We start from the raw sequence: 20,081 nt of genomic DNA, 5'->3' as shown, positions 1-20,081 counted from the left end.
GTGGTAAGTTTTCAGCTCTCCCTCTTGAAAACAAGCATGGAGAACTGGGCACAGACTTGGGCATTGATAGACAGGCCTTTAACCTTCTAGTCTGAGCAGCTACCCGCTGTGCAGACTACTTAACCTGTCTGAACTCTGGTAATCTCTTTGGTCAGTGGGCCCTGCACCTAGCTCAGGAGAGCAACTGGCTCACAATTTGAGTTTAATAAAGGAGAATTATTACATTAGAAAGTCTAGGCTTTGCTTCTTGCAGATTAAAAGGAACAGGAAACATATTTTGCTCCCTCCCCCGAAAAAATGATCCCTAAAATACCATTTTATTGATTTCCAGTGACTGAACACAACCCGGTCGATCAGTTATTATGCATGAGCATACTTGCCATGGCAGGACGTTTGTGTGCATGTCAGTAATTGCTGAGTATTGACCATGTCCTCATGCCTCAGTCCCATCCAGGTGCTAAGAACATTGTTTGACATAGGGCATCTGTAATAAATGAATTAAACTGACAGCTCTGGGTTCGATCTGTGGATTACCTATAGCAAGAGTTAGGACCAAATGACCAATCAAAATAAATTAAACATAAAGCCATCAATTCATTGAACCCTGTTCATGCTACACAAAGCACAGTTTCTTTCCCAGTCAGGGCCTGGGCATCGGGGAGAGTGTGCATGTCAGCCTTGAACTTTGAGTGACATGCAAGAAATGTTGCTGACCCAGGAAAACACTGGGGCTGCTCTTGGGTCTAGCTGAGGCCAGCAGATCCCAGCAGAGCCTGTGGTTTAGAAGTCAGGCTGGTGGGTCCTTGTGAAGCCTAACTCAGTGCCAGAGGGATAGAAAGGTGTAAGATAATGGGACAGACGCTTCAGCAGCACACGTTGGTGGCTTAATTGACCAGTAAAGCAACTGCTCGTCCCCATTTATGGTTCTAAGGAGTCAAGAATCAGTCCCAGCGGATCAAGTCTTTGATCACAGATGGGAGGCACCCAGATGACGTGGGAGCCTGGAGCAGACTGTTGGCTCATGGGGCACAGATCACAAAATATGAGAAATCACAGAAAGCCAGAGGTTTATGTGGCCAGAGGTCAGGATCATGGAAGGTAATAGGAGGAAGCAAGGCCCAGCCAGGAGAGCAGGTCAAGGTTAGGTTGAAGAGAGAATGTGTACTAAGGAAGGGACAAAGCAGGACAAATAGAATCACTTTGTGTTGTATTAAGTCATTAAAATTTGCTATTGATGTATCTTTTAGTAAAGCTGTGGTTAATCCTAAACCAGCTGTACACCCAAATCAGCACACAGAGACTGGGATTTATTTAATTAACCTAGATCACAGTGCTGGGCAATAGTTATTCCTTCCTAAACCTCCAAGCCCACGTAGTTTCCTACCATTCAGATTTTACCCATTATACTTGCTTTTAGTGATATCTTAGGTCCAGTCCATCTCTCCACCTCATTCCAAGACCTCTCCTCCAGCCTCTGCTCTCCCAGCTTCTGCTCCTGCCACTTCTCCTCCTCTGTCTCCTACTCCTTCCTGTCCTCCTCTTCCTTCCTCTCCTCCCACTCTGAACTAGGATGTCCCACCCTATCCTCTCCATTGCTCAACATTGTGGCTGGTTGTTTTAATTGACATTTTAGAGACCAAATGGTGGCATGTTTACACAAACTTGAGACAGGTGATGCTTAGAATAAGTATCACAATACAATGTCAGGATTGAAACCAGATAGTGGGGGAGAGAAATCAGCATTTGAATGAACCAGGGTAAGGTGTATACATTCCAAAACATTATATCAACAACTGTGCAAAGTCATAAGGCAACACTTGCACAGCCCAGAGAGCCAGTCCTGCCCTGGTTCAGAAGTCACTCAAGCAATCTTCCTTCTCTCTCTTCTACATTTCCTTTCTACATACTCTTTTGTTTTGTTTTGTTTTGTTTTGTTTTGTTTTGTTTTGTTTTGTGTGTGTATGTCAAAGTAGATATAACATAGAATTTGCTATTTTAAGCCTTTAAGTTTACAATTCAGTAATATCTACACAGTCCTGTTTATAAGCATCAACACCATTTCTAAAACTCAAGGAAACCCCAAAACAACAGCTCCTATTCCTTCACCCCTCTCCCTCTCCCTTTGTTCTTTCTTCTCCGTGAATTCACCCCTTCTAGGTGCCTCACACCAGAAAGGTTATACAATATTACGTAGCTGGTATCTGGCTTATTGCACTCAATGTAATATTTTCTAGCTATATCCATATTGTACCATGTATCAGAATTTCATTTCCTTCATTTTAACAAAAAAAAATTCTACTATGATAAAAATACTCGTAAAAACATTTACCATTTTATCCACCATCAGTGACTTTCAGTGGCACTAGACATATTTGCATTGTTATGCCATCATCATCCCCCTCCACTTCTGCAATGCTCTCCCATCTTCCCAAACCAAAACTATTCTTATTACACAGGTGCTCTGGTCTCCTCCTATTCCCAGCCCTCTCTGGTCCCTGAAACACACATCCACATTTTTCTGTGAATATGACTATGTGCCTCACGTACACAAAGTCATAGAACATTTTTTTCCTTTTGTGTCTGGCTTACTTTATGCAGCTTAATGTCTCTAAGGCTCATCCTTCTCCAAGATGAATAATATACCATGGTATACCACATTTTGCATATCCATTAACCCGTCAGCGAGTAGTCCAGTTGTTTGGTATTGTGACCCATGAACATGGATGTGCAAACATCTGTTTCAGTTTCTGCTTTTGCTCCTTCTGGGTAGGCACCTAAGGAGGGAACTTGCTGGACTCGACGCTCATCGCATTTTTAATTTATTGGGAAATCACCAAACTGTTTTCTAGAATGATTGCACCATGTTTCATTCCCAGCAGCCGTGCGCAAGAGTTTGAGCTTTGCTACAGCCTTGCCAATACTTCTTATTTTTCATTTTCTAATAAGAGCCATACTGGTGGGCATGAAGTGTTCAGATATGCTGCTTCTCTCTAGTTAGAGATTGCAGATTGGGAGAGTCAAGACCCCACAGGTGTAGTTGAGGGCCCTTCTAATGAAGAAGCTTTGTAATAAGAGGAAGCAGCTGGTGTTTAAGAACCCGGATCTGATGGACATTCAGAACAGACGAGAAGCCCTGCTCTGGTTCTTTTAGTCACTTGTGTGGACCTGGGGCTCTCGGGACTTTGGTTTCCTCATCAGTAAGATGTGAATAGTGGTAATGCCTGTCTTTAAAGGTCCTTAGTAGGAACTTTAGAATAGTTGTTGTTGGCACTGTAGCTAGTAAGCAGAGATAACTGCTACAGCTAATCAGTCCACAAATCCTGCTGATTCACGGAGAGGCAAGCATGCTGTCTCTCACTATGGGGAGGGAGGGATCCTAGGACCCTTTGTGAACAAAAAGAAATATGCAGATCTTCAAGTTCTTCCTTTAAGTGGTATAGTATTTTTCCCCATACTTTAAAGTAGATGCTGATAGTTATTATATGGTATCATTTAGAGAACAGTGACAAGGAAAGTATCTGTGCATGCTTAACACAGACCTAATTGTTCCCTGACTATTTTCAGTTGGCTGTGGGATGAAGCCACGGTGTGGAACCCACAAATATAGAAGGTAGACCGTACATGTCTTACCAGAAGTTCCACAAAGTTGTCCTTGATAGTAACAGCCTCAAATAAGGTCAGTTAGGGTCCCAGGCATCTCTAGCTTACAAATGTGCCTCATAGAGGCCAGGGGTAGGGAAAAAACATGGAGGCTCACATGCAGAGTAATTTATGGGTCAAGCTTCGAAGCAGTGCAGATCACTTCTTACAATTCTGTTGGCTGGATCTTATCATGAGACTGCACATGCCTGCAAAGGTGTCTGGGAAATGTAGTTTAGTTGTGTGCCTAGGTAGAAGGGGAACTAGGCTTGGTCATCAGCAACGAATCTCTGTCACATTATTGAACTACTAATTGCTACTGCACTTCTCTTTTGTGTGTGCTACAAGAGCAATTGGCACCAGGACCCTGGCTTGTCTGTTTAGAGGATAACTGATCCTAAGAGTAGATGCTAGCACCCAGGGTGTTGCTGGTGATCAAGATTGCTGGTGGCTTAGAGTGTGCCTGCCCTGATAGGGTGCACACAGGCCAGTTATGGACATACTTTACTTAGCTGCTGGAATAGAGTCTCTGTCCTCCAACCTGCGTGGCTGTGGTTGGAGGAACCTTTGTTTCACAAGACACGTGCAAGTTGGATACAAGACATGAAGAATTAAGGCTCTGGGCAAAGCCCAGTCTGCTATTGTGGCCATTGTGTCTGAAAAGAAGACGTGGAGGGGAAGCTAGATTTGAGCTAATAAATCTGGGGGGAAAGGGAGCTCCCCAGCTGCTAATGAACCCAGCAAGAGCTACAATCTCTTCCTAGTAGGAAAGAGAAGATCACTCTATAATCTACTGTCAGAGAGCTCAGGCAGGCCATGTGCCACAGCAGGAAGCTGCCACCTTGGTGGGGAGTGGTGTCCAGATTTACGGGTAAAGTCAAGAGCCTCATGGGAGGTCAGTGAAGAGCAGGAAACCTCGGAGAAACAGAAGCCTGGTCTGTTTGTCATCACCACCATTTCCGTACTGTGGGGTGCATAGAAGGCAGTGGCACCCCAGGCTTGTTCCCTGGGGGAATCTAGAGAGAAGCCTCAGGGGAATAGTTCTGCCAGCAGGAGGGGTTAAGGTTTTGGACTGGCAGTGGAGGCACTTGGACACCCAGGGCTAATCCTGCCACTGCTGCTGGATGACAGCAACGGCTGTACTTGCCGTTTTATTGAACGGCTTCTCTGTGCCGGGGCCCTGTAAACCCTACACCATGGTTATTTTCTCATGTAAGCCTCACATCAGCTCCAGCCGAAACAGCTATTTTGTTCCCACTTACAAGAGCCGAGGCTGGTAATGCCTTGGTCTCTTGCTTGTGGTGGAGCCAGAGCATAAAGCCAGACAGTTAACTCTTAACCGCCTCACTTAGCAACGCTGTTGTTTACACAAGCCGTTCCTTCTTGCTGAGCTTCAGTCCTTCGTCTCTGTATATTGTAGGGTTTCGAGAGGTGTACTCCGAGGGTCTTTCTAAGCCTTGGACTTGTTTCTCTGTACACTGGTTGGGAGCAGTCCAATTCACAATGTCCTGGGGATAAGACTGTTTTCTGGAAACCGAGGAGACTGGCACATTGTATGGAGGCCCAATGTGGCCCACAGAAGCAGCTTCGGATTAGGCCTTTTCTGTCACAGACTGTAGCCAGATCCCACCCAGCAAGCTCTGCAGTAATCGCTCTTCCACGTCCCAGGCCCTACCTGTTTCTGCAGAATAGCTATGTGCAGCTGGCCATCCTCCCCTCACTTCATTTTATTGCGAAGCAGGACCTGAGTTTGTATTTATTTTTCAAAGGCTTATCGGCGAGATTAGGCATAAGTAATTGAAATTGCTAAAATTATTACAGGAAGGGGAGCCAGGGCAGACACAGAGAGAAAAGGCAATTAATTTCAGGAGAAAGGGCGGATGACGTTAACCCAATCTTCTGCTCCTATCTATGGCAAGCCAGCTCTGTCCATCCTCCAGGTGTTATTTAAATGTCACTCTTCCACTGAAGTCATCCTGACTCATCACTAGGTTGAGTGTGTTGTCACTTTCACAGTTGTGAGTGTGCTGTGCACGTGCGTACACCTGTGTCTATGAACGCATGTACTCATGTTCACATGTGCAGGCCAGAGAAGGGCATCAGATGTCTTGGTTTGTTGCTCCTCACCTTATTCCCTCAAGGAAGGGTCTCCCTCACTGAACTTGGAGCTTCCATTCCAGCTAGCCTGGCTGGCCAGCCAGCTCCCAGGATCTGCCTATCTCAGCATCGGAACACGGAGGTTCAGGCATACATGGCCACGTTCGGCTTGTATGTCAGCGCTAGGTATTCCAACTCAAGTCCTCACACAGTTGGCACTCAGACCCAGCCTGTCTTGTCCATCTCTGTAACCCTAGTGGCTGACTGGAGTTCTAATAAATGCCCAATCAATCTATATTGGGTGGGTGAATGGATTGTCTCTAGAGTTCCAGGCTTGGGAGTTCTGGGGGGCACGGTGCATTTCCTCACAGCCAAAGGGAATTCGGTTCATCCCACAAAAGCTCTCCAGCTAAAAGGAGCCCAGGAGGTTGGTTGGCTGCAGTTCGTTGGAAATGCTGAGCTCTTTTCCCTATCCCTGGGATGCCTCTGCACATAGGAAGCCTCACAGTGATGAGGAACTGCTGAGTCTTGCATGTCCTTCCTCTCCTTCTAGCCTGAACAGATTTGGACTGAAGGGTATGAAGGCCTGGCAGGCTGGTTAACTCACGATCCAAGAAGCAGGGCTTAGAACTCTGCTGAGGGTGGGAGATGTCGAAACCTGAGGCCCACGCTGGCACTAAGAAGGATGATAGCAGAAGGGAAATCGAATTCGAGGTTGGGAATGACTGATTGTGCTGAGTGGCTTCTCTTTCATCAAGAGGTACTGATGGCCAGACTGTGCCTTGGTGATCTTGGGTCATGCGGCTTCTTGAGGCCTGAACCTACTACCTGACCCATGCAGTGAGAGCCCCAGGGTCTTGAGAACAATCCCTCCTCTTCAGATTTGAAAGGTCAGTTTCCCCTTTCCCCTTTTCCCCATGCTGGGCACAAGAGGTTGGAGCACCTCCACACTGTGTTGTGGACACCAAGGGTGGATCGCCGTGTTCCACAGAAGCAGGCAGGGCCTCAGGTCAAAGGGAGTGTGAGTTTTACTCTGTGCCCTGCTCTACATTACATGTCCATGTGGCAACTACTTTACCAACTGGACTCCATTTGCTACTTTTCCAGTTGCTATGACAAAATGCCTGAGAAAAGTAACTCAAGGACAGAAAGGTTTGTTTTGGTGAACTTTGGCAAGGTAGGTAGAGCTCATCAGGGCAGGAAGACAAGGCAGCAGGAGTGCAAAGGGCTGGTCACGTTGCATTACATCCAGGAAGCAGAGAGAGATGAACACTTGCACACTGGTGAGTTGCTCACTTCCGCCTTATCATTCAGCCACTGACCCAGGACAGCAGAATGCGCTGTTCTCGTTCAGAATGGATCTTTTCAGCTCAGTTCAAGTTCCCTGAAAACTCCCTCACAGGCATGCCCCGGGGGTTGTCCCCTACAGGATTCTAATCAAACTGACACTCAAGATTAATCATCATGGACCCTATGGCAAAGTAGGGTAATAACACTTCCTGGGGAGCAGTGGGGGTTTCTAATCCTCGGTTGACAGCTGGCGAACCTTTCCTTCTCCCTGTCCCCAGCAACTTCTCCACTGAATATTTCCACCCTGAGACCTCATTTTCATTTTCTTAATTATTGATTGATTGATTACCACCTCTGGCTTTCCTCAACTCTGGAGCTCTCATCAGAACAAAAAAAAAAAAAGTCAAAACTGGCCTCACCTAGTTAGAACAATAGTTTCTTCGATGTCTTAATTTTTCCCAGATTGTTCACACTTTCACTGAGAGAGTATCACACACACACACACACACACACACTCACCAGCCAGCCAAAACTACAATCCATCAGTCAGACATCTTTCTTGGTGCCAGGGAAATTGATTCTAAAATGTAGTTTATTGTAAAAATATTAAGAGTCGCCACATATTTTAGCTTTATTGAGCCCTTTAGGAGAGCCATTCTGCATATTCCAGTATGCTCTGGTGACTAAATGCGTATTTATTTCAACTCAGGGCAGAGTAATGAATGGAAAGCTTCCCATGAGTCTGTCTGAGCTGTGAATGTCTTGCCCCACCCCCACCCTGCCCAATGGGAGCCCGAGAGGTGGCAGGTGATGCGGTGACAGATGTCTGTTGGTCCTGGGAGACGAAGGAGAGGTGACTCTCCAGCCTGGTGCTCTGCTAAGAGTCTAACCATCCTGTGTGTGTGCTCTGAGTCGCTGCTTGGAAACTGTGGGTACTTTTGTAAAGAGAAATGGCAGGGGAAGCCAGAAGGGGGTTCCAGAGGCACTAATGTTTTGTGGTTTGGTTTATTTTTGTCCTTTAAGGTTTTTTTGACAATTACAGTTGGGGGTTTAGCTCAGTGGTAGAGCAATTGTCTGGCAAGTGCAAGGACCTGGTTTTGGTCCACAACTCCAGGAAAAAAAAAAAAGCAGACAAAATTACAGAAGAGACACACACAATACAACTATCACACACAGACTTTGCTGGGCATTATGGTGCACACCTTTAATCCTAACACCTGGGAAGCAGAGGCAGGCAGATCTCTGTGAGTTCTGGGTCAGCCTGGTCTCTGTAGTGAGTTCCAAAACAGCCAGAAGTAGATAGAAAGTCCCCGTGTCATGATGGTTAACAGAGCATAGGTCTTGGTCTAAGTTACAGGGTTATTAAATGGTTAGCTAGCCATGATTAAGAAAGTTCCCCAGGGAAAAGAGGAAATCAGCCCTTGCTTGTTAGCTTTAACTGACACCTTAACACAACCTACAATCACCTGGGAAGAGAGTCTCAATGAGTTACTATCCAGATCAGGTTGACTGTCTTGATTACTCACTGACCCAGCCCACTGTGGGTGGCACCATTACCTAGGCATGGATCCTGAATAGTGTAAAAAAAAAAAAAAAAAGAACCCTATGTAGCTGAATGCAAGCACATAAGCCAAACATAAACATTTGTTTCTTTCTGCTTTTGACTATGGGTCTACTTCTTTCTATTTTCTGCCTTGACTTCCCCTCAATGATGGCCTGAACCCTGGTACTGTAAGCCAAACAAAACCCTTCCTTCTCCAAGTTACTCTGTGTCAAGCTATTTTATCATAGCAGCAGAAACAAAACTACACCACAACTCTGCCCTTTCAGTGAATTACATTCAGTGAATGTCTGTTAAGGAGCCTGGTCTGGTCAGAAATACAAGGACCAGTCTGATGTGGTTCAGTGGGGTATGTCTCAACAAGATCTTGGTCTAGTAACATAAGGTGCAGGAGTTCAGAGAAGGGAACATTTTGTGCTTCTTGAGGAGGTTGGAGGAAGGCTTACAGGCATGGCTTCTCTATAGGATGGGCTGGAGATGAGAACCAGAGAGTGACTGTGGGCAGACTGAGCTATGATGGGTGTGGTGGCCAGAGCAAGGAGTGCGATGGGATGTCAGAGCCAGAGCCATCATGGAAGATTCTGTGGCTTGGTAGCCCTTCTGCGGTGAATATGGCTTCGCTATCACTCAGTTGGTATCAGCAGCCAGAAGTCTTGTCTCGGTTGTGCCTGATAATGAACTTTGTATGATCCTAGATGGGGATAGGCTAGATCTCCAAAAACTCTCAATTATTTTTGTTTGGTTTTCGTTTTTCGAGACAGGGTTTCTTTATGTAGCCGTGCCTGTCCTGGAACTTGCTCTATAGATCAGGCTGGCCTGGAACTCAGAGATCAACCTGCCTCTGCCTCCCAAGTCCTGGATTAAAGGTGTGTGTGCTAACATACCTGTGGACTCTCTGTTCTTAAATGCAGTTGACTTTATGAATTGGATAATCACACCACTTGTGTCTGGATGAATATTACTGGCCAGCTCATTTTGCACTAAAGTGTCTTTCCTGAACAAGATCTTCCAGTGTTTCCTGATCTTCCAGTGTCCTCATCTGGCTTGCTTGTTACACACAACACCCCCTACCCACCCCCATTCCTTCAGCTGACCAGAGTCCCCTGGTTGGGAAACAGTGTCTTGATCTCTCTTACACTCTGTTGCCCAGAAAATTCCCATTCTGTGTTTCTCCATTGTCCTAAAAAGCAGTCAAAATCTTGAACTGCCCCAGGGCACAAGCAGGGGGTATTTGACTGGTGTCTCTGGTGCAGCTCGCTTCCTTCAAAGCAGGGTGCCAGGTGCTCAGAAATGTGACAGGAGAACTCTAGCCTAGAAGTCTGCCCTTGTCCCTGACCATGATAGCTTCTAACTTAGAGTCACGAAGAAGGAGGAACACCACTGAAAAGGACCTTTAGCAGCCTTTGGGACTAGAAGAGGCTAGGTGAAGATCTCAGAGATGGGACCCTTCCCTTGATGAATGCAGACAACCAGTTGGCCCAAGATGCATGGAAGGCTAAAAATTGCCATAGTCTGCTTGGTCTCGCCACATTTTTTTCTCCCTGTGGTGAGAACTGGGGGAGTGTCCATGAATGTCTAGTGAGGGTTGAATTACCCCAGAGAAGAAGAAGCACCAACCCTAGGTCTATAGAGCATTGAAAATGGCTAGGAGCCAGTTATGCCTTCATCTTTCTCAGGGCTGGAGTGGAAGGAGGAGCCTGCCCTGGAGCCTCATAATGGCACCTCACCTAACATCACTGTGCCATCTGATTACTGAGGTGAGACAGGAGTGTCTGCAGGGGTCAGGAGCTTCCTATCTAGGAGGGGCAGCAATATGAGAAAACAGAGGAGAGCTGTGCCTGGGGTACCAACTGGAAAAGCCTTCTGTAAGGTGCTGTGGCTCCGGGTGGAGGCATAGAAGCTCTGTGGTGTTTCAGAGAAGCCAATTATCAGACAAACACCTATGTTGATATTTGACAAACAGGGTGAGAGCAAAGATCAGTTCCCCCGGGGCTCCCAGATCTGAGTTAGAGATACTTGTGTTTCATCCGTTTAATAAAAGTTGGAACTCATGCCTCATCTTTGCTTTCAACTCGGGTACACACTTTCAAGTTTCTCCTAAGCCCAAGTGAGCTTGTTACTGGGTGCATCAGGTTGCTTGTAGCAAATAAATCAAATTGAAATAAGAACCAGGCTCTGGGGACGTCTCTGGCTTAGTATCTCTGGAAACGTAATGAAAATGTCCCCTCTGACTGCCAGGGCCATCTGTCTGATAGGGCTTAGGGGGAGAGGGAGGTGTTGAGTCTTGCCACAGAGTACTTAAACATTCAGAAGTCCTGTTCATCCGGGGAGAGATGCCTCCCCACCTCTGCTGTCTGTTGAGCTAGCAATTTCAAGATGTCTACCATCGGGAAGATGCATTAACAAAAATCTACCCATTTTCACAAGCTGAGGTGTGGCAATAGTTGCCTCTGGTTTTGGGTGTAGCGGTGTGCTAGATGTCTCTCCAAGCTCTTGATCTTTGTAAGGAAAGGAGTGAACATATTATGAGTGTAGACTCCAGGGGTAATCCTCTGATATATCCACTTTGTATTCTGAGACAATCTCCCACCCAGAGCTCACCAAGTAGGTTCTGCTGGCTGTCCCTCAAACCCCAGATCCACCTACCTTCCCTTTCCCAGCAACATGATTATGAGGACATGCCACCATGCCTAGAGTTTTGTGTGGGTCCAAGGGGTTGAACTCAGGTTCATGCTGGCATGGCCAGCACTTCATTGACTGAGCTATCTCTCCAGGCCCTCCATTCAAGATCTTTTAGCATTGACCGTGACCCTGCAAGGTAAAGTTGTGGGTCAGTAAAGTGGGAAAGTGAGGCTCAGAGAAGGTTGAAGCTTGTCTAAGGTTTCTGGCCACATGATATTTGTGTGAGAATTTGTTCTTTCTCTCCCAGCCAGTCTCTTGCTTTTGTCACTCTGTGTATCACTGTGAAACAAATTACCAGGAAGCTAGTGGCCTGTGTAGGTCATCGGTTTGGCTTATCATGATGGGGCTTTGCTCAGGCTAAAATTTCAAGGTATTTGATGGCAGTGTTGCCACTGTAGCCTAGGACACTCTCTTCCCAACTCATTCTTGTCACTGGTAGAATTCACTTTATTGAGGCTAGAGGGCTGCCATCTCTGTTTTTGTTTGTTTGTTGTTTGTTTTTCTGACTCTTGCCTTGGTAAGCAATGGACATCTGGAGCCATTCCCCAGCCTTTGCCTGGGGTCTGCACCATCTCTTTAACAGGATACTTCACTCTAACCTGGTCCCCAACTCCTTACCCATTATTAAATCTCTTTGACTATCTGTTCCACAACCAACTCTGCTTTTAAAGCACTTGTGGGTAAGTTGGATAAAGTTTACCACATGGTATAAACTAGTCACAGAAGTAAAGCTTACTGAGGTCCCAGTTGCAGGGATGGTATGTGTGTGTTTGTGTGTGTGTGTGTGTGTGCGCGCGTGCCTTCCTGCAGGGGAATGGGGAGTCCTAAGTGTCACGTAGAATCATCCTACAGTGCTCACTGAATGTATGAATTAGCTGATTCCTTGTATTTTCCTCATTACCATCAGTGAGACCTAGACTAGGCAAGAGGTAGCCAGGAAAACCAGGAAGTCACTGCAGACAGTTGTGGCAGGAAATAGGGCCACTTTATGACCTCATAGCAGGTAGCACCTGACTCTGGGCAGGATGAATCCCAGGTCCTCAGACGGTGAGTCCCTGAGGGAAGACTAAGAATAAAGGGGGAAACTGAGGCCTTCTGAGATTTCTGCAGCTACAGGAGGTGCTTTCTACCCTGAAGAATTCCGATCCCGCTGAGAGGAGTGTTTGAGATTAATGACTGTTTAGGCAGTGCAAGGAGAATGAGATGAAAACACACCATGGCAAATCATATTATTATTATTGTTATTATTATTATTATTCCATTCTAAGTGCTATTGTATTACAAGCACCATTAAGAGTAGCAAGTGCTGTTATTATTAAGCAATCCAGCTTCTTCATCCTCCACTCACTGTCAAAGGCATCTGAAGCTCAATTAATCACCATTGAGGGCATCCAGCATGCTTGCTCTAAACTGCTTGCATCTTGCATGCACAGCCCAGGGGTAACAGGGTGCTCATCATCCTGTCAGAAACTTCACCTTGTGACACCTCTTGTAAATCCTGAAGTCCAGCTTTTTATCTTGGTTGAAAGTGAAAATCTTCCTAAACCATTCCTGATCGCATCGCTCTTAGAGATCCTTTGGGGGCTCCCCATTACCCTACAGTAAATCCCAAACCCCTGACCCTCACTCCTGAAGTGTCTTACAGTGTTGACCCTGGCTTCCTGCTCTCCATCCCTCCCTCCACCTCTAGGCCATCTGCTCTGTACACTTCTGGCTGCTGTTGAAACCTAGTGGCCTATCACACATCACAGTCAGCAAGCTGCCCGCCTCTCAGGCAACCTGCTGCAGAGGTGGGGCAAGCAGAGTCAGTAAGGAGGCAGAGACCACTCTGTGACAGCGTCACTCATCTTCCCAGACAACTGTGCCCACAGGGAGAAGGGGGGGGTGCCTTAGGTATGTGTCTATCTATATATCCGAAGGTAATGCACTGGGACCTGAGGAAGGAGACACTGACCTTCTAATATGAAGGTAAGAGGTCACACTAGCAGTCCTGAGTGCAGAGGACCTCGGATGCAAAGACTGATACATGACAGAAAGCCTGCATGAAAGCACTAACTCTCCTTAGCCCATAGGCAGGAACACAAGGTAGCTAGCATTTTCATGACAGTTCACTCACGGAAGTTTAAGCTGCACAGCTAACGGCATAGTTAACAGCTACTTATTTAGCACCCAAAGACAGAACAATCTTCTCAATTCAAAACTGAGACCGCCCCAGGTGCTGCAGAGGAGGAAGGAGGGTTTTCCACATGGCCTCTGTCTTCCTCTTTGTGGGAACAAACGATGGGCATCTTTGTAAAGGCGGTTACACCATGAGGCTGTGTTTCCAAGAGAACATTAATTCATTTAATGAATGTACCTTGAACACTTACTGAGAACAAGCATGGGGTGCTGGGCTGGGACCAGAGCAATGAGTAAGACAGACTATATTCTTGTCTCTGAAGTCCTGTTTGTGGGTTCACACTGGGAAAGCAAAGCAGAAAAGGGATAAGGTTCCTGGGAAGAATAGATGTGAATGTTCAGGTCATGGGAGTAAATGAATAGGAAACATGCAGGGAGAAGAATCCAGGAGAGCTGGGAGCTGGGAGGTTTGGGACCAAATCTTCCATTAAATAGGACTTACTGACAGGTATGAATTAGCCTCCCAGCTGCCACTGTCTTCAAAGACCTATTACACAAAAAGCAATCTTCCAACCTGCAGAGAGCACAGGCTTTGATGCAGATAAATAGACTGGCAAGCACCACAGTTAGGTGGCCTCTGGAGAGAGGGAAAGAAGGAGGGAGAATGCCAAGGTTCCCAAGAGATTGCAAACTTCTGCTGGCTTTAGGGTCTTACTAAGAAAGGCTAAGGTTGAGGTTTGTGAGACAAAGCAGGGGCCTGGCTTCTGCCATGTGTCAGGTCCTGAGGAGAAGTGAATAAATATTGTTATAAAGAAGAGCTTTCGGCAGTATCAAGGCCCTGACTGCTCATGTGAGATGGCAGGTATTCTCCTATGGAATCTATTCAGTCACCAGTACTGACTTCTTTCCATGTGTGATACACCCAAGTGGATAAACTGAGTAGATGCTGTGTAAACACATGTGTTTCAAACAGCAACCAGGCTTGGGCATTTAGCCTTTTACAGACTTAACATGATAAAACCTCTAATAAGACAACAGAGGTTCCATGATGGCACATTTGAGTGGCTCTGTTCCAAACTACATGTGATAAAGGAGGTCAAAGTAGGGATTGTGAAAAAGGTAGGCATGAATCATGCAAAGACTCGTGTGTCTAACTGTGCCTTGTGTGCTTCTGGGGCAGAAGGTGGCATTGAAAGTTCATGATCAAACTTATATTCCACAAACATCCCTCCAATAATAGCAATGGCAAAGGAAGTTGGCGAATTACAAGACCAGAGAAAAGGTAGGCACAAGCTGGTGAGGACCAGAAGTGAGATAGAGGTGGTAAGGATAGAGAGCAGAGGACAGAGCCTCTGAGGTGGAAAGAAGTGAAAATGGTCTCAAGTAGAAGCCAATGAATGTGTACATGCTTGCAGAGGGGGAGATGTGGGAAGAGAATGAGGAAGTTGAGGGTGACTTCCAAATTCTAGCTTGAAAGACTGGTGGGTAATCACGGACAGTCACAGATAAGGCAGCAAGAGAGAGGAGCCAAGTGGGGTGGGGAGACACAGAGTTCAGGTTGAAGGGTGACATGATCTCAGGATTCCTTCCATCATTCCCGCTTCGTAATAACAGGTTAGGAAATTGGAGTCTTTGGTGTTCTCGGGACTCCTGGGGTGGCAGCGTTTTAAGTTGTCAGTCATTAACAAGCTCATCGAGGAGGCGTGGGCAACTGCATGTCCTGGTGGCCTTGGCCAGCGCTGCGTGTTCAGTAGGAATGAAATAGGTTCCGCTCTTGTATGCAGCAGGGTTTCCTCTGCTTCTGTCTTTTGAGGAAAACACTTAGCTCTGGGCGCTTGGCTCCTTCTTTCTCTAAATGGGAATGTGTAGAGACTCCATCCAATGCTCGTGTGGTGAGGAGAGCCCAAAGTGACAGCCATGTAGAGGCACACCAGTGGAAGCAGGTCTGAGCATACTCAAGAATACATGATGTTTTTAGTAAATTCCTGTGGTTGAGGTGACATAAGGCGGCAGCCTCCGCTCCTGGGCTGGTTTGGGGCTGAGGCTGGATGTGTGGAGCTGTAGAGACCAAAGGCTGAGGTTTGTGCAAGCGGCAGAAAATCCATCTGACAAGAAGGTTGAGTTTGACGTGACTGTTAGGAAACATGACAGGTTCGGGAATGAAGGGACTGGAAGGACAGGCACAGCCCAGCTGGGTCTAGGTGGCTAAACTCGAAGAATTCCAAAGGCTCTAGTGGTACTGAAATAATTCACTTTATAGGTCGTCTGTGGCCCTGGCAAGAAGGGAGAGGTACAGGCTGACTAGCTGGCTCAGCAGATAGATGAAGGCGCTTGCCATCAATCCTGACATGTGTTTCATCCCTAGAATCCACACAGTGGAAGGAGTGAACTGACTCCTGACAGTTGTCCTCTTACCTCAACACATACTGTACCATCACACACATGCACATAAACAAATAAACAAATAAACAAATAAATAAATAAATAAATAAATAACTGTGGAAAATTTTTAAAGAAAGGAACCGGATGTGGTGGTGCACATCTTTAATTCCACTACCTAGGAGGCTGAATAAGGTGAATCTCTGTAGGTTTAAGGTCAACCTGGGCTACACAGTAAATTCTAGGACTGCCACAGCTTCATAGTGGGACCCTGGCTCAATAAAATAAAATTTAAAGAGCCAGCAAGGTTCAAGGGTCACTGAGAGCCTGCTGCCTTACACAGAGGCAGAGGCAGACACTGTAGGCTTCATGAAAGCTCCCTGGCCACACCGTCTTCCACATGACAAATGTGCTAGTAATCCGAGGCTCCTGTATGCCATTCCCAGAACACACACAGCTCTCCTGAACGTTTCCCCAATAGCAATGAAGAACACAAGGTTTCAAAGTTCTTGCTCCAGATCCATGCCTGTTCTCCTGTGCAAGCATCATGGTCATTGCTCATGAGGCCAGAGTGGCAGTGTGTGTGAGTGCCTGCATGTGGAGACCAGAGGTCAACTTCAGCTTCTTCCCTCAGGAGCTTTCCACCTAGTCTTTCAGATGTACCCTCTCATTTGGCTAGAGCTCACTGATTAGGCTTAAGCTAGACATACAGTGAACCCTGGGATCAACCTGTCTTTGCTCCACCCCACACGCTTAATGCTGGGATTTTATAAGTGTACACCTGGCTTTTTTGGGGGGAGGGGTTCTTGAAATTGAACTCAAGTCCTTATGCTGTGTTTTTACTTACTGAGACATCTCTACAGCCCCCCTCCCCAAAGGTAGTTTTTATTTTTAAAAGTTTCCTTGAGGTGCCAACGATACAGAAGAGAAAAAAGAAAAACAAAAACAAAAACAAAAAAACAGCCCTAAGCAGCAAGGGATCACTGGCCAGCAGGCTACATGCTTGCCAGATTGTGTCCCCTGAGCAGTGCACCAATGAAGGCCCGCCTTATATAAATGCAGAGAGGCCACCTTTGAGCAGGCTGGCCCTGCGTAGGTTTCAGGAAGTCTTCCTGCCCCAATCATCTTCCTTATTGGCTTCAATGCCCAGAAGCTGGCCAAGTTCATGAAGCTGGGCCCAACACATCCTGTTCCGTACTGCATCTCCAATTCTCCAACATCCATTCCTAATTCTTCCTCCCCTTCTGCATATCTAGTATTATTCTTACTCCAGTGGGATTCTCAGGCTGAGCAGAGGATGAAGAACAGCCACTGCTTTCCCAAGTCCCTACAATCTGTTGCTGTCCAGGTGCTCAGTCTGGACTGCAGTGGATCTAAGACAAAGCCCCAGGCCCCTTTGTAAAGATAGATAAATAAATAAATAAATAAATAAATAAATAAATAAATAAATAAATAAATAAAAACAAAAACAAAACCCTCTCAGGAGGAAACTCAACCAATGGTTCATAGTCCCTTCCTCATACTCAGACCATTTGGTTTGTCACTGATGCCTGTGTGCTCTGAGATTAGCTTTGACTTGGTTTCCTTGGTTATTTTATAGCATGCTACCAGTGGAGTCACAGTACTTCTGACTTTATGACGAGTATATCATATACTAACACAGAGCACTGGGTTTGAGGTCAGCAGAACCTGGGTTTTGAACTGTTTCCCAGCCATGTGGCCCCGGGAAAGCCACTTTGATGCACATGGTCTCAGCTCCGAAGCTATGAAAGGTCAAGATGAGCTCCCATGCAGCAAGGCTTGCTCTGAGGATAAACAGAGATCTCGGGTGAAGCCTGCTTAGTTCTGTCTGGTGCACAGTTGGTGGCCGAGAGCTTGCAGCACTTACCACTATAATCCTTGCTTCGTTAATGTTATTCAGGGTTGAAAAAAATCCAGAAGTTGAACCCCAGCCTTCCTATTTGGACACAAATGGCCTCACCAAGCAATTAACACCTTATGACAACTAGGCTTAGCCTTTCTCATTTGTCAAGGAGCTAAGAATAGCTTCCTGCAGAGGGATGTGGACGAGAAGTGGGTGTAGAGAAGCCTGAAGGCCAGATATTTCAATTTGGGCAGAGCCCAGATGCAGCTCACAGTAGCCAGGAAAAGGGAAGAAGGCGGCTGCTCGGGTCCTCTTTGTTAAAAAGCCATAGCACGGAGACCAGGGAACTCACGTGTCTGGGGTTTCCTATGTGTTGGGCACATTCCTACAAGGTGGATGCTGTTTCTGACCATTATAGGTAAAGAAATTGATGCCTCAGAGGCCTACCACGGACCAGCTGGCTAGGATCTGAGCAAATGAACATTAAACTCCAAACCTGTCTGTTGTTTCTAACATATGTTTTTGTTTCCCAATGAGATTGTCACATTGCAAAAGGACAGCAGGCCCTATTTACGCTGTCTTCAGGGGAAAAAAAAATGGAGTTGTATAATATAGTGGCCTTGTGTCCCGACATCAGCTGCATGATCTGTGTTCAATATGCTGCCCTCACAAAGGGGAGATGATGAGGGTCTTTGCTAGTAGGGTTGGAAAGATAGGGATGCATTCCAGAGAGATTTGGGAGACAGACTTGAAAGAATCAGCAATGAGCTGGACACAGTCTCGAAAGGAGGAAACTGAGGCTACATCTTCAGTGCCTGACTTGGGTACCAGAGACTAGGATGCATATATGGCCTAGGAATGTGAAGGAGACGGGTTGCTTGGGCTAGGAGATGGTCTTGACTTGGTTTCTTGCTTTTCTCTTTGACGTCAGTCGCAGGCAGAATGAATTTTTAAGAGCTTACACTTGCAGCTGCATTTGACAAAACTTGGCCTGTCCATGGGTTGACTGATTAGCATGGGCACAAGGGCCTCCAAGAGGACACCTTCCCCTCCCCCTTACCCTATACAGAGGCTGCTCACAAGCACAGATTGTTTTTCCACACTCTGTCCCAAACCCGCAGCACCCCAAATGTGTTTCTTGATATCTGTACCCTGAATGGAGACATGTGGCTAGTAAATTTTTCTCACTTAAAAAATAGCCTAGAATGGCTTTTTGCAGAAGGAGGAAGAAGAGGAGGAAGAGAGAGCAGTGGTAACCTCTGTTCCCCAGATCCTCTCTTCTCCCTTAAACATCTTCCCTTCCCTTGACCCTGTCCCCAACTCAGTGGCCTACTCACAGCCTGCCCTTACTTCCTGTCCTAGGTGGATGAACAGGCCCGGGAGGTTCCTGCAGTCAGTCCATGAATGGATGGATGCCTGTGTGTAAACCAGGACCTGGGAAATGTCACATCTTCTAAAGAAATAGGAAGCTCGGTTGAGCCCTGCCACCTATGATGATCATTCCACATAGTCCTCACCCCTGGACCATTCTTTCGTGCCATTGAAACACTCCCTGTGTTCACACATGGCTCTGATCTCACCTTCAACTCTAGTTAATTTGGATTTCATATACCATAACATACACAAACATGCACACACACACACACACACTGAGAGAGAGAAGCGAGGTGTAGTCAGGGGTTAGCACAACCTGTGCTCATATTCTTATAACTTCCGTGGGTGTGCTTAATGATAGAGATGGCTACAGTGAAGACCTCGGGGTATTGAGATGCTTTCAATAAATGGTCCTTCCACTAACATTAGCCAATCAGATCCTAGGAAGCAGGCATTCCTCTAGATGCAGTGAGTGAAGTTCACAGTGAGGGTTGTTTAGTTTTACTCTATGGGGACATACATCCCTTTTGCACATCCACACTGTGCAAAGGCTATCACAAGATGCCCATGAGGAGGCATCTTGGCCTCTATTTCCTGATCTGTTCTTACCATTGGCATTTGCCCTTACTGGGAGATTCAAATACCCTAGTTCTATTTGGATTCCCCATGAAAACCCATCCCCTCCCAGAGACCACCCTTAGCCTAGCTATCATTTTATGAAGGTGCCCATTCAGTCAGACTGGGTGGAAGGCAGAGGAGACAGGGATGTTACAGGAACTTGAATGGCCATGTGTGCATTCACAGTTAAAGGCTGGAAATGGAAACAGAAATCAGACTCCCTTCCAAGCCTGCATTTTGTTAACGTCATGGAATATCTGTCTTGGCCCGGCATCTCCTCCACCTGATTTGGGATTTATAATGTTTCTCTGAATGCATTTAAGGTAGCAGTACCCAAATTGTGTTCTGCAAAACGAGACTTCGAGACACAGATTTGAAGGGGGAAATATATATTCTGTAGTCAATATGTTTGAATAATTCGAGATTAAACAGAATTAAGCCAGCCGCTTCACTGCAGGA

The 20,081-nt window shown here is 46.3% G+C and overlaps 1 protein-coding gene across 1 annotated transcript in view; it reads left to right on the top strand.

Annotated features, from left to right (window-relative positions):
- Grik4 (glutamate ionotropic receptor kainate type subunit 4) overlaps positions 1–20,081 on the top strand; it is a 284,790-nt gene that overhangs the window by 171,018 nt on the left and 93,691 nt on the right. The window lies entirely within an intron of this gene.

This window comes from Psammomys obesus, unplaced genomic scaffold (assembly GCF_907164565.1).
Source record: "Psammomys obesus unplaced genomic scaffold, mPsaObe1.curated_primary_1811, whole genome shotgun sequence".
Classification (NCBI taxonomy): Eukaryota; Metazoa; Chordata; class Mammalia; order Rodentia; family Muridae; genus Psammomys; species Psammomys obesus.
The sequence above is the reverse complement of the archived record's forward strand: the minus strand, read 5'-3'. Positions and strand labels throughout refer to the sequence as shown.